This window comes from Danio rerio, chromosome 22 (assembly GCF_049306965.1).
Source record: "Danio rerio strain Tuebingen ecotype United States chromosome 22, GRCz12tu, whole genome shotgun sequence".
Taxonomy (NCBI): domain Eukaryota; kingdom Metazoa; phylum Chordata; class Actinopteri; order Cypriniformes; family Danionidae; genus Danio; species Danio rerio.
Window position 1 is genome coordinate 30,806,072 of NC_133197.1, and position 11,276 is coordinate 30,817,347.

Here is an 11,276-nt window from a genome sequence, read left to right on the forward strand (position 1 = left end):
CTCTGAAAATGAATATTTAAAATAACAGACACTTCCCTGCCACATGTATTTGTTCTTCAGACATCTCACCAAGCAATGAGACGTTTAAATGCTGTCTAATAGACTCTAAACGTCTGGCCAAAAGAAGGCTAAATTTGGGTAGGCAGTGCTAATCTATATGGCTACTTGATGACTTGATTTATAGATAATTATTCATTCATTCATTTTCCTCCGGCTTAGTCCCTTTAATAATCAGGGGTTGCCACAGCGGAAAGATCTGCTAACTTATCCAGTATATGTTTTACACAGCAGATGTCCTTCCAGTCACAACCAAGTAAACTCCTATACACTCACATTCACACACATACACTATGGCTAATTTAGACTGTGGCTTCTACAATTCAGTTTCCCCTACCTGTACTGTGGGGGAAACTGGAGCACCTGGAGGAAACCCACATGAACATAGAGAGAACATTCAAACTCCACAAAGAAACGCCAAGTGACCCAGCTTGGTCCCGCTAGGAAGCCAGCGACCACCTTGCTGTGCAGCAACAGTGCTAACCACTGAGCCTCCATGCCACCTTATAAGCAGTTAGATGTTTTTCAAACACACACAAAAACGTTTGTTTTTTTTCCCTTCGCAAGTTGAATAACTGTGCATAGGTCAATTCAAACATAATACATCTAGATATGTTTATATCATGTTTACAGTTTTTGGCCATAAATACTTAAACAATGACAATATGTGGGCTTGAAATTGCTAATTTTAAAATTTTGTTCTAAATTTTTTATTTTCTGTGCAAATACAAAAAAATAAATACAAAAAAAAAAAAAAAAATAAATAAATAAATTTAAATTTATAAATAAATTTATAAAATTATAAATAAATTTATAAAATTATAAATAAATAAATTTTTAAAAAAATTGTGAAAATGGCAATGCCATGTGAAAGCAAATCCGAGCAGCAAATCCGGATTTCACAATCTCCAGGGCCCGGTTTTTCAAAAGTAATCCACTAGGATTTTGGATAAGGGATTGGATCAAATCTTGAAAATGGGTTTTTCAAAAGAAAAAACGGATTACATAATCGGATTAGATCACGTAATCTAATCTTGGTTTTGATCCAGATCAAACCTTTACTTTGGGTTTTTCAGACCTTTTTTGTAGGATTTGGATCACTTTGATCCAAAAAACCTGGATTAAACTGATCCCATCAGAAAGGTGGATTTAGTGTGGATTTCATGCCTAAAATGTAATGAAAACTTAAAAATGTATTAAATAATACTATTTTTGGATCATGCAGTATCTTGCGAGATATACTATTTATTAATAAGGTTTTAATTTTATTTGGTCATCTGTCAGGCTATAGTGATTATAGGCTTTAACGTATTCAGCCTTTCAGTATAGGCCTACAGCAAAGTAGAAAAAGTTTGGCCTCATAAAGTAATCCCCCAAACAGCTGTCAAAACTGACCAAAAACAATAAAAAAAATGTGTGTCACTAATTGATATATATATATATATATATATATATATATATATATATATATATATATATATATATATATATATATATTCATCACAATAGAAAATATTTTTCTTTTTAGAATATTTATGTGTGATGCATGCAATGATTACAGAATAACCAAAAATAAAAATGCAAAGAATGGCAATGACTTTAGATTTCTCTTTCAACAATTGCAAAAAGAGACTGAAAGGGCAGAAGTTCAGCTTCATCTGGCAGAGAACAACTGACTCTGACCAAACTGCAGCAAACCAAGGCCAGACTTGAGATCTGCCTCCTAAAGGCTTTGCTCAACAAGCTGGTCTCTCCACATCAGATGAGGAAGTCTGAAATAATTGTGGAGTTTTTGACATTAAGTCTTTTTTATTTACATTTGAATTTGAAACTTATTATAAATATCCTCAATGTACAGTGTTGTAGGTCTCAGATAAGCGGACTGCTGGAAGAGGATGGGGTGGGGTTATTCTTGTTTTTATTATTTATTATTATTATTATGATTATTTTATAATTTATTAAATTTTCTTAGTTTTCATTTCAAATAAAAATAAAGTTATATTGACCCCACACTGGCTATTATTTTTTGCTCTTTACACAGGCCTGTCTATCTACATTGTGATTTTGATCTATTTGATCCGGATGAAACCTTTTGAAAAACCGGGCCCAGGGCCCGGTTTTTCAAAAGGTTTAATCCGGATCAAATTGTGTCATGACTGTGTATATCCACCAGATGCCACTGTAGTTCGCCAGCAACCCCCAGCGGACTACAGTGGCTTTAGAACTACATTTCCATACATTCTTTCGCACACACACCCGGTCTCTCATCTACACTGATTTACAACCACAGCTGTCTCCGTTCTCCGTGATTACCTGGACTATATATTCAGTCATTCATCCTCTGTTTGTGAGTCGGTCGTTGTCTTCCTTGTGGTATGTGTTTGAATCCAGTCTTGTATCTTGTCATCCTGTATCCAGTTTAGTATCTTATCCTAGTTGTCAAAGCCTAGTTTTAGTTTAGTCTGTTTGAGTTCCTGGTTTTGTTTGTTTTGTTATTTTGTACTTTGGATTTTTGTATTTTTTGTCACTATTACTGCACTGTAACCCATTAAATCTGCACTTGGATCCACATCCTTTTTGTTCCCGTTTTTGTTCCTGTTCTTGATCACTAACGTGACAGAACGACCGACTCACAAATGGATCCAGCAGATGACGTGATAGTGCGTATTAAACAATGTAACCGCTCAATTGAGCGTTACGTTAAGGAGTTTTTGGAGCTAGCCCCAAAGAGCTCTCACAGTGACCTTCTACTGATGATGTTCTTTCGGGGAGGACTTTTGGAACCAGTCCGTTCTCAGATGCCACCTTATGAGGAGGACTGGAACCTTTATCGGTTCATCGAAGCAGCTTTATTGATCTCTGGCTCCCCTCTCTCTGTTGCCCTGAAAGAGGAGAACCCTCAGGAGGGAGGCCTGAGTGGAGGGCAACAGAGAGGGATATTTTCAGGGCCAGCTGATTTGTCCAAGGGAAGGAGGAGAGAGGCTGGACTGGAGTTGCGGACTTATCCGCGTCGGCCTGTCCGGAGACCACCCTTCTCAGAGCCTCTGGAGAGTCTTCTGGATCTGTGTGAAACCCCAGTGTCTGCAGTCCCACAATGCCCACCAGTGTCGGTTCCAGCTCCAGAGCAAGCTCCCTCTCCTGACAACACTGCTTTTCCTCTTTCTCAAACCACCAGACGGAGGAGGCGTAGGAACAGGACTGCTCATGCCCCAGAGCGCCCGCCAGTGTCGGCTCCAGCCCCAGAGCGCCCGCCAGTGTCGGCTCCAGCCCCAGAGCGCCCGCCAGTGTCGGCTCCAGCCCCAGAGCGCCCGCCAGTGTCGGCTCCAGCCCCAGAGCGCCCGCCAGTGTCGGCTCCAGCCCCAGAGCGCCCGCCAGTGTCGGCTCCAGCCCCAGAGCGCCCGCCAGTGTCGGCTCCAGCCCCAGAGCGCCCGCCAGTGTCGGCTCCAGCCCCAGAGCGCCCGCCAGTGTCGGCTCCAGCCCCAGAGCGCCCGCCAGTGTCGGCTCCAGCCCCAGAGCGCCCGCCAGTGTCGGCTCCAGCCCCAGAGCGCCCGCCAGTGTCGGCTCCAGCCCCAGAGCGCCCGCCAGTGTCGGCTCCAGCCCCAGAGCGCCCGCCAGTGTCGGCTCCAGCCCCAGAGCGCCCGCCAGTGTCGGCTCCAGCCCCAGAGCGCCCGCCAGTGTCGGCTCCAGCCCCAGAGCGCCCGCCAGTGTCGGCTCCAGCCCCAGAGCGCCCGCCAGTGTCGGCTCCAGCCCCAGAGCGCCCGCCAGTGTCGGCTCCAGCCCCAGAGCGCCCGCCAGTGTCGGCTCCAGCCCCAGAGCGCCCGCCAGTGTCGGCTCCAGCCCCAGAGCGCCCGCCAGTGTCGGCTCCAGCCCCAGAGCGCCCGCCAGTGTCGGCTCCAGCCCCAGAGCGCCCGCCAGTGTCGGCTCCAGCCCCAGAGCGCCCGCCAGTGTCGGCTCCAGCCCCAGAGCGCCCGCCAGTGTCGGCTCCAGCCCCAGAGCGCCCGCCAGTGTCGGCTCCAGCCCCAGAGCGCCCGCCAGTGTCGGCTCCAGCCCCAGAGCGCCCGCCAGTGTCGGCTCCAGCCCCAGAGCGCCCGCCAGTGTCGGCTCCAGCCCCAGAGCGCCCGCCAGTGTCGGCTCCAGCCCCAGAGCGCCCGCCAGTGTCGGCGCCACCCAGGCTCCTCGCCCTGCCGGCGCCACCCAGGCTCCTCGCCCTGCCGGTCCCAGCCCGGCTCCTGGCATTACCAACGCCATCCAGACGTCTTGCCCTGCCGGCACCTCCCAGACGCCTTACCCTTCCGGCCCCAGTCCGGCTCCATGCCCTGCCGGCCCCAGTCCGGCTCCATGCCCTGCCGGCCCCAGTCCGGGTCTTTGATCTGCCGACCTCGCTCTGGCTCCTTGCTTTGCCGGCGTCAGTCCAGCTGCCTCCAGTCCCGCCGGCTCCAGTCCAGCTGCCTCCAGTCCCGCCGGCTCCAGTCCAGCTGGCTCCAGTCCAGCTGCCTCCAGTCCCGCCGGCTCCTGTCCAGCTGCCTCCAGTCCCGCCTGCTCCTGTCCAGCTGCCTCCAGTCCCGCCTGCTCCTGTCCAGCTGCCTCCAGTCCCGCCGGCTCCTGTCCCGCCGGCTCCTGTCCAGTTGCCTCTTCAGCTGGCTCTCCTGGGGCTCCCTGCCTCACCAGCTCCTGTCCAGTTGCCTCTCCAGCTGGCTCTCCTGGGGCCCCCTGCCTTGTGTCTCCTGCTGCATCATCCATGGGTTACCCCTCCCGCCCCTCCCTGGTGGTCCTTCCCACGGTTTGGGACGGATTTCCCGGCTGCACCCTGGCTTCCTGCCGGGGCGCCTGAAACACGGACCACCCTGATCTGGCCCTCCCATCCCTCCCCTTGCTCCTCCTCTGCTTCGCCCACCCAGGACTATTTTAGGAGCGTCTGGAATCCGCTCCTTAAGAGGGGGGTAATGTCATGACTGTGTATATCCACCAGATGCCACTGTAGTTCGCCAGCAACCCCCAGCGGACTACAGTGGCTTTAGAACTACATTTCCATACATTCTTTCGCACACACACCCGGTCTCTCATCTACACTGATTTACAACCACAGCTGTCTCCGTTCTCCGTGATTACCTGGACTATATATTCAGTCATTCATCCTCTGTTTGTGAGTCAGTCGTTGTCTTCCTTGTGGTATGTGTTTGAATCCAGTCTTGTATCTTGTCATCCTGTATCCAGTTTAGTATCTTATCCTAGTTGTCAAAGCCTAGTTTTAGTTTAGTCTGTTTGAGTTCCTGGTTTTGTTTGTTTTGTTATTTTGTACTTTGGATTTTTGTATTTTTTGTCACTATTACTGCACTGTAACCCATTAAATCTGCACTTGGATCCACATCCTTTTTGTTCCCGTTTTTGTTCCTGTTTCAATCCTGAAACGTGACAAATTGATCCAGATTTAGTGATTCTGTTTTTGCGATCCGTGATCACGTAATCCAGCTTACTTTTTGAGCCAGTTTTTCAAAGCAACATTGGATTGGATCAATCTGATCTGGATAGGAACTTTCCAGGATCACTAAATCTGGATTACCAGTGCTCAAACAGGATAGGAAATCACAATGTAGAACTATAGATATGTAAAGAGCGACAAGTAGAATAGCCAGCGTGAGGTCAATATAATTTTTTTTTTTAAATGAAAACTAAGAAAATGTAATAAATATTAAATTAATAATAATAAGAAATAAGAAAAACAAGAAAAAGCCCACCCCATCCTTTTCCAGCAGTCCGCTCATCTGAGACCTACAACACAAACACTGTACATTTGAGGATATTTATAATAAGTTTCCAATATAGATGTAAATAAAAAAAATACTTAATGTCAAAAACTCCACAATAATCTCAGACTTCCTCATCTGATGTGAAGCGTATCCTTTAGGTGGGGGATCTCAAGTCTGGCCTTGGTTTGCTGCAGTTTGGTCAGAGTCAGTTGTTCCTCTGCCAGGCGAAGCTGTGCTTCTGCCCTTTCAGTCTCTTTTTGCAATTGTTGAAAGAGATTTCAAAAATCAGTCATTGCCATTTCTTGCATTTTTTGTTTATTCTGTAATCATTGCTATCATCATTAATAAATATTCTATTAAGAAAAATATTTTCCATTGTGATGAATACATATATATATATATATATATATATATATATATATTTATATATATCAATTAGTGACAGAATAAAATTTATTGTTTTTGGTCAGTTTTGACAGCTGTTTGGGGGATTATTTTATAAGGCCAAACTCTTTCTACTTTGCTGGAAGCCTATACAGAAAGGCTAAATACGTTAAAGCCAATAATCACTATAGCCTGACAGATGAACAAATAAAATTAAAACCTTATTAATAAATAGTATATCTCGTAAGATACTGCATGATCCAAAAATAGTATTGTTTAATAAATTTTTTAAGTTTTCATTACATTTTAGGCATGAAATCAACGCTAAATCTACCCTTCTGATGGGATCAGTTTAATCCATGTTTTTTAGATCACAGTGATCCAGATCCTACAAAAAAGGTCCGACAAACCCAAACTAAAGGTTTGATCCGGATCAAAACCAAGATTGGATTACGTGATCTAATCCAATTATGTAATCCGTTTTTTCTTTTGAAAAACCCATTTTCAAGATTTGATCCAATCCCTTATCCAAAATCCTAGTGGATTACTTTTGAAAAACCAGGCCCAGGGCCCGGGGCCAGGCAAATGTAATAAAGACTTAAAAATTTTATTAAATAATACTATTTTTGGATCACGCAGTATCTTGCGAGATATACTATTTATTCATAAGGTTTTAATTTTATTTGTTCATCCGTCAGGCTATAGTGGTTATTGGCTTTAATGTATTCAGCCTTTCAGTATAGGCCTACAGCAAAATAGAAAGAGTTTGGCCTCATAAAATAATCCCCCAAACAGCTGTCAAAATTTACCAAAAACAATACATTTTATTCTGTCAATAATTGATATATATATATATATATATATATATATATATATATATATATATATATATATATATATATATATTCATCACAATGGAAAATATTTTTCTTTTTAGAATATTTCAAGAGTTCACACTTAGCTGATGATTTACAAAAGCTTGTTTGGCATACTGTCCAGGGAGAGAGCCCCGAGCTCAAGGGCTCCTCGAGCCCGGGGCTTCCTCCCGTTGGCAGAGCAAGAGGGGAGCCTGAGCTCGGTGGATCTCAGAACTCCCCTGCCGCTGTAGCTAAGGGAACGCAAGGGATTAGACAAGCTTGATTGTTATGCATGTTGAATGTCTTTGGATGGTGGGAGGAAACTGGAGAACCCGGGGAAAACCCACGCGGACACAGGGAGGACATACAAACTCCTCACAGAAACACCCACCGGTCCTGTGGAACCCGGGCCGGCAGTGTTCTTGCTGTGTGGCTCACAGTGCTAGCCACTGGGCCGCCGTGCCGCCCAATCACAGGTAAAGAAGGAGAATAGGGGAGGAGGGGGGTTTCTTCCAAACGAAGATAAAGTGAACTGAAAACTGTGGCTATTTATAGTAGCTTAGGGCTCATATGATTGGAAGATAGTGATTAGCAAATGCGAGACTGGCCGTGATAAATCATAAGCACGTGATCCTCTCGAAATTAGTTTATGAATAAACTTCACTTCAAGAGTTCACACTTAGCTGATTATTTACAAAAGCTTGTTTGGCATGCTGTCCCGGGAGAGAGCCCCGAGCTCAAGGGCTCCTCGAGCCCGGGGCTTCCCCCCGTTGGCAGAGCAAGAGGGGAGCCTGAGCTCGGTGGATCTCAGAACTCCCCAAAATGCAGTAATTAATAGCTCGGGACAGCAGCCGCGTATTCAAGGAAAAAAAACCCAAAAAGCAAGGAAAATAGAGCTATATCCGGCTGCTGGATATAATGGAAGGAAAGAAAGTTTAATGCATGGGCATTAAGTAGATAGGATTATGAAGGGTGAAGAGAGGATTCTAGTAGCTCCTGCTGGAGTTAGAGCTTGAAGAAACCCCTGCGGGGTCATAATTTTCAGGGTTGTGAATAAAAGGGAAAAGAAGGTGGTTTGAAGCAGAGTGTAAAAGAGGACTCTGGGTAACTCCTGCGGGAGTTGGAGCTCTAAGCGACCCCTGCGGGGGTCAGAGCTTGGGGGTAGAGTGTAGATAGGAGGAGATAGGTAGCAGTGAGTGGAAGAGAGTAACTCTTGCGAGAGTTTGAGCTCGGAGCGACCTCTGCGGAGGTCAGAGTTTGGGGGTAGAGTGTAGATAGGAGGAGATAGGTAGCAGTGAGTGGAAGAGAGTAACTCTTGCGAGAGTTGGAGCTCAAAGCGACCTCTGCGGAGGTCAGAGCTTGCAGGTAGAGTGCAGATGGGAAGAGATAAGTAGCAGTGAGTGGAAGAGAGGATTTTAGGGTAACTCTTGCGAGAGTTGGAGCTCGGAGCGACCCCTGCGGGGGTCAGAGCTTGAGGGTAGAGTGTAGATAGGAGGAGATAGGTAGCAGTGAGTGGGAGAGAGGATTTTGGGTAACTCTTGTGAGAGTTGGAGCTCGGAGCGACCTCTACGGAGGTCAGAGCTTGGAGGTAGAGTGTAGATAGGAGGAGATAGGTAGCAGTGAGTGGAAGAGAGTAACTCTTGCGAGAGTTGGAGCTCAAAGCGACCTCTGCGGAGGTCAGAGCTTGGGGGTAGAGTGTAGATAAGAGGAGATAGGTAGCAGTGAGTGGAAGAGAGTAACTCTTGCGAGAGTTGGAGCTCGGAGCGACCTCTGCGGAGGTCAGAGCTTGAGGGTAGAGTGCAGATAGGAGGAGATAGGTAGCAGTGAGTGGGAGAGAGGATTTTGGGTAACTCTTGCGAGAGTTGGAGCTCGGAGCGACCTCTGCGGAGGTCAGAGCTTGGAGGTAGAGTGTAGATGGGAGGAGATACGTAGCAGTGTATAGAAGAGAGGGTTCTGGGTAACTCTTGCGAGAGTTGGGGCTCGGAGCGACCCCTGCGGGGGTCAGAGCTAGAGGGTGAGTCAATAAGGAGAAGAGAGGTAGTTGAAGTAGAGTGAAGAAGTTTTAGCTTGAGCAGACCCCTGCGGGGGTTGGAGCTTGGAGACTAGGCGGAAAAGAATAGGTAGCAGCATGAAGAAGAAAGGACTATGGCCGAATCCTGCGAGAGTCGGAGCTCAAGGGGGCCCCTTCAAGGGTCTGAAGAGTCAAGACGGGAGAAAAAAGATTGTTAGAGGTAGAGTGTAGAAAAAATTAGTTGGGAGTGGAGTGTAGAGAACAAAGGAACGAGAGGCTAAAAAGTAGGGTTATAAGGATAAAAGATTTGGAAAAGTTGGAAGAAGGGAACAGGCACAAATATAATACATACATGTATGTACAAACGCAGTAAATGCGCAAAGAACATGTGGATACAAATGTTTGCATCTGTAAATAGCTATTGGTGATTGCAGAAGATGCTAACTGCAATGGCCCTTGAGGGAGTCCTTGGCAAACATGTAAGGGTGCCATGGGTGGACAATTGGGCTTCTGCGGGGTTTGGTTTGGATGACTCTTGCGAGAGTCGAGGCTCTGTTAGACACCTTTTTGAGTTGGAGCCGTGTGAGGATGTGCTTGGGGGTTGGTTAAAGCCTGTTGGGCTTTCTTGAGGTAGTATTTATTGAGGCGTATGTAAGATTTGAAAGCTTCAGAAGACCAGCGACCAAGGGTCTGGATCTGATGGTGTGAGAGCCTGTTAGAGGCTGCTGTAGTGGCTGTGCCAATCCCGAATGAGTGGCTGGAAAAGGGCTCTGGGGGAAATCCTGATAGGCGAAGGATTGTCATTGTCGCTTGTCACTCAATGCGCGTTGTCGCGCGTGTTCTGATCAGCTGTGTTGTCGCGCGCGTACTCAAGAGCGGTGTTATCGCGCGCCTACTGAAGGGCGGGACCGAGGGTGTTAGGAAGGGCACTTTCTATGCAAGACTAAAAAGGGCATGTGCTCTGCACAGGTTGAGCCCTATGTGTGCACGTGCCTGCCCTGCATCTTATATATATTATCAGCCTGATCTCACGAGAAAACGTAAGTATTTTACGTTTTGCCAGTTTAGTGGCTAATTCGTACGAATTCGTACGAGTTCAGTCGTACGAAATGGTACGATTTTTAAAAGGAGGCGTGGCACCTGACCCCACTCCTAACCCCAACCGTCATTGGGGGATAAGCAAATCGTACTAAATTGTACGAATTAGATCGTACGAATTCATACGAATTAGTCACTAAATGAAAAAGTTACGAATTGCCGTGAGATTGTGTTGATATTATAGGTAGATACAGACTGGTACAGACTGATGTGACTGGAGTGGGGTGGGGGTGTTTTATTTATACATATATACGCCTTTTTTTTAGGTGAGGGAATGGAAGTTTTGAGTGAGTTCCCCCACTTTTTTCCCTAGGACTTCAATAAGTCAAAGTACAGGTCTAGACTTAATGATGATCATCGTCAAGCCATACTGAGGGTCTCAACTGCTTCCGCTATAAAGCCAAATGTGGTTCAGATTTGTGAGAAGAAGCGCTGTCAAGTCTCTGGCAGCAAGAAGTAGGCAAAAGATGCCATGTTCAGAAGAACTGTTCATAATCTTCACTTAATGTTCTATTAATGTTCAGGACACTTCATGTTCAGAAGAAATAATTAAAACTGTTAATAATGACATTTGAGGACTTTTTTTTGTGGAATCCCTTATGCGGCCCAGCCTCACCCAGACTTTGCCTCCTGCGGCCCCCAGGTAAATTGAGTTTGAGACCCCTGGTGTAGATGCATGAAGTAAGGATTTTGAGTGTAATGGGTTGTCTAGCATGGTATGGAATTGTTTGAATGAATTCCATGCTGTGAGGTATGCATTGAGGGTTCACATTGGTCTTTCGGAATGGAAATACAATTGGGGTGGCCATGTTAAGGCAAAGCAGTGTCCTTTGTAGTAGCCACTGTAACCTATTGGAGGGGCAGCGTCTGTGTATAAGTTAATGTCAATAGGGGATGCTATCAAGTCGCTGTAGAAAAAGGAACAGCCGTTCCATTGCTTAAGGAAAGAGATCCATAAGCAGAGTTAATCGCGACTGGGTTTAGAGAGAAAAATTGTTTCTTCTAAGCCATGAACTGTGGTGGATAATTGAAGGAGGTGGGAAATGAAAGGAATGATGCGCATTGCGAAATTTAGATAGCCTAGAATTGGTAGGAGTTCTCGTTGTGTGCACATCTGTTTTT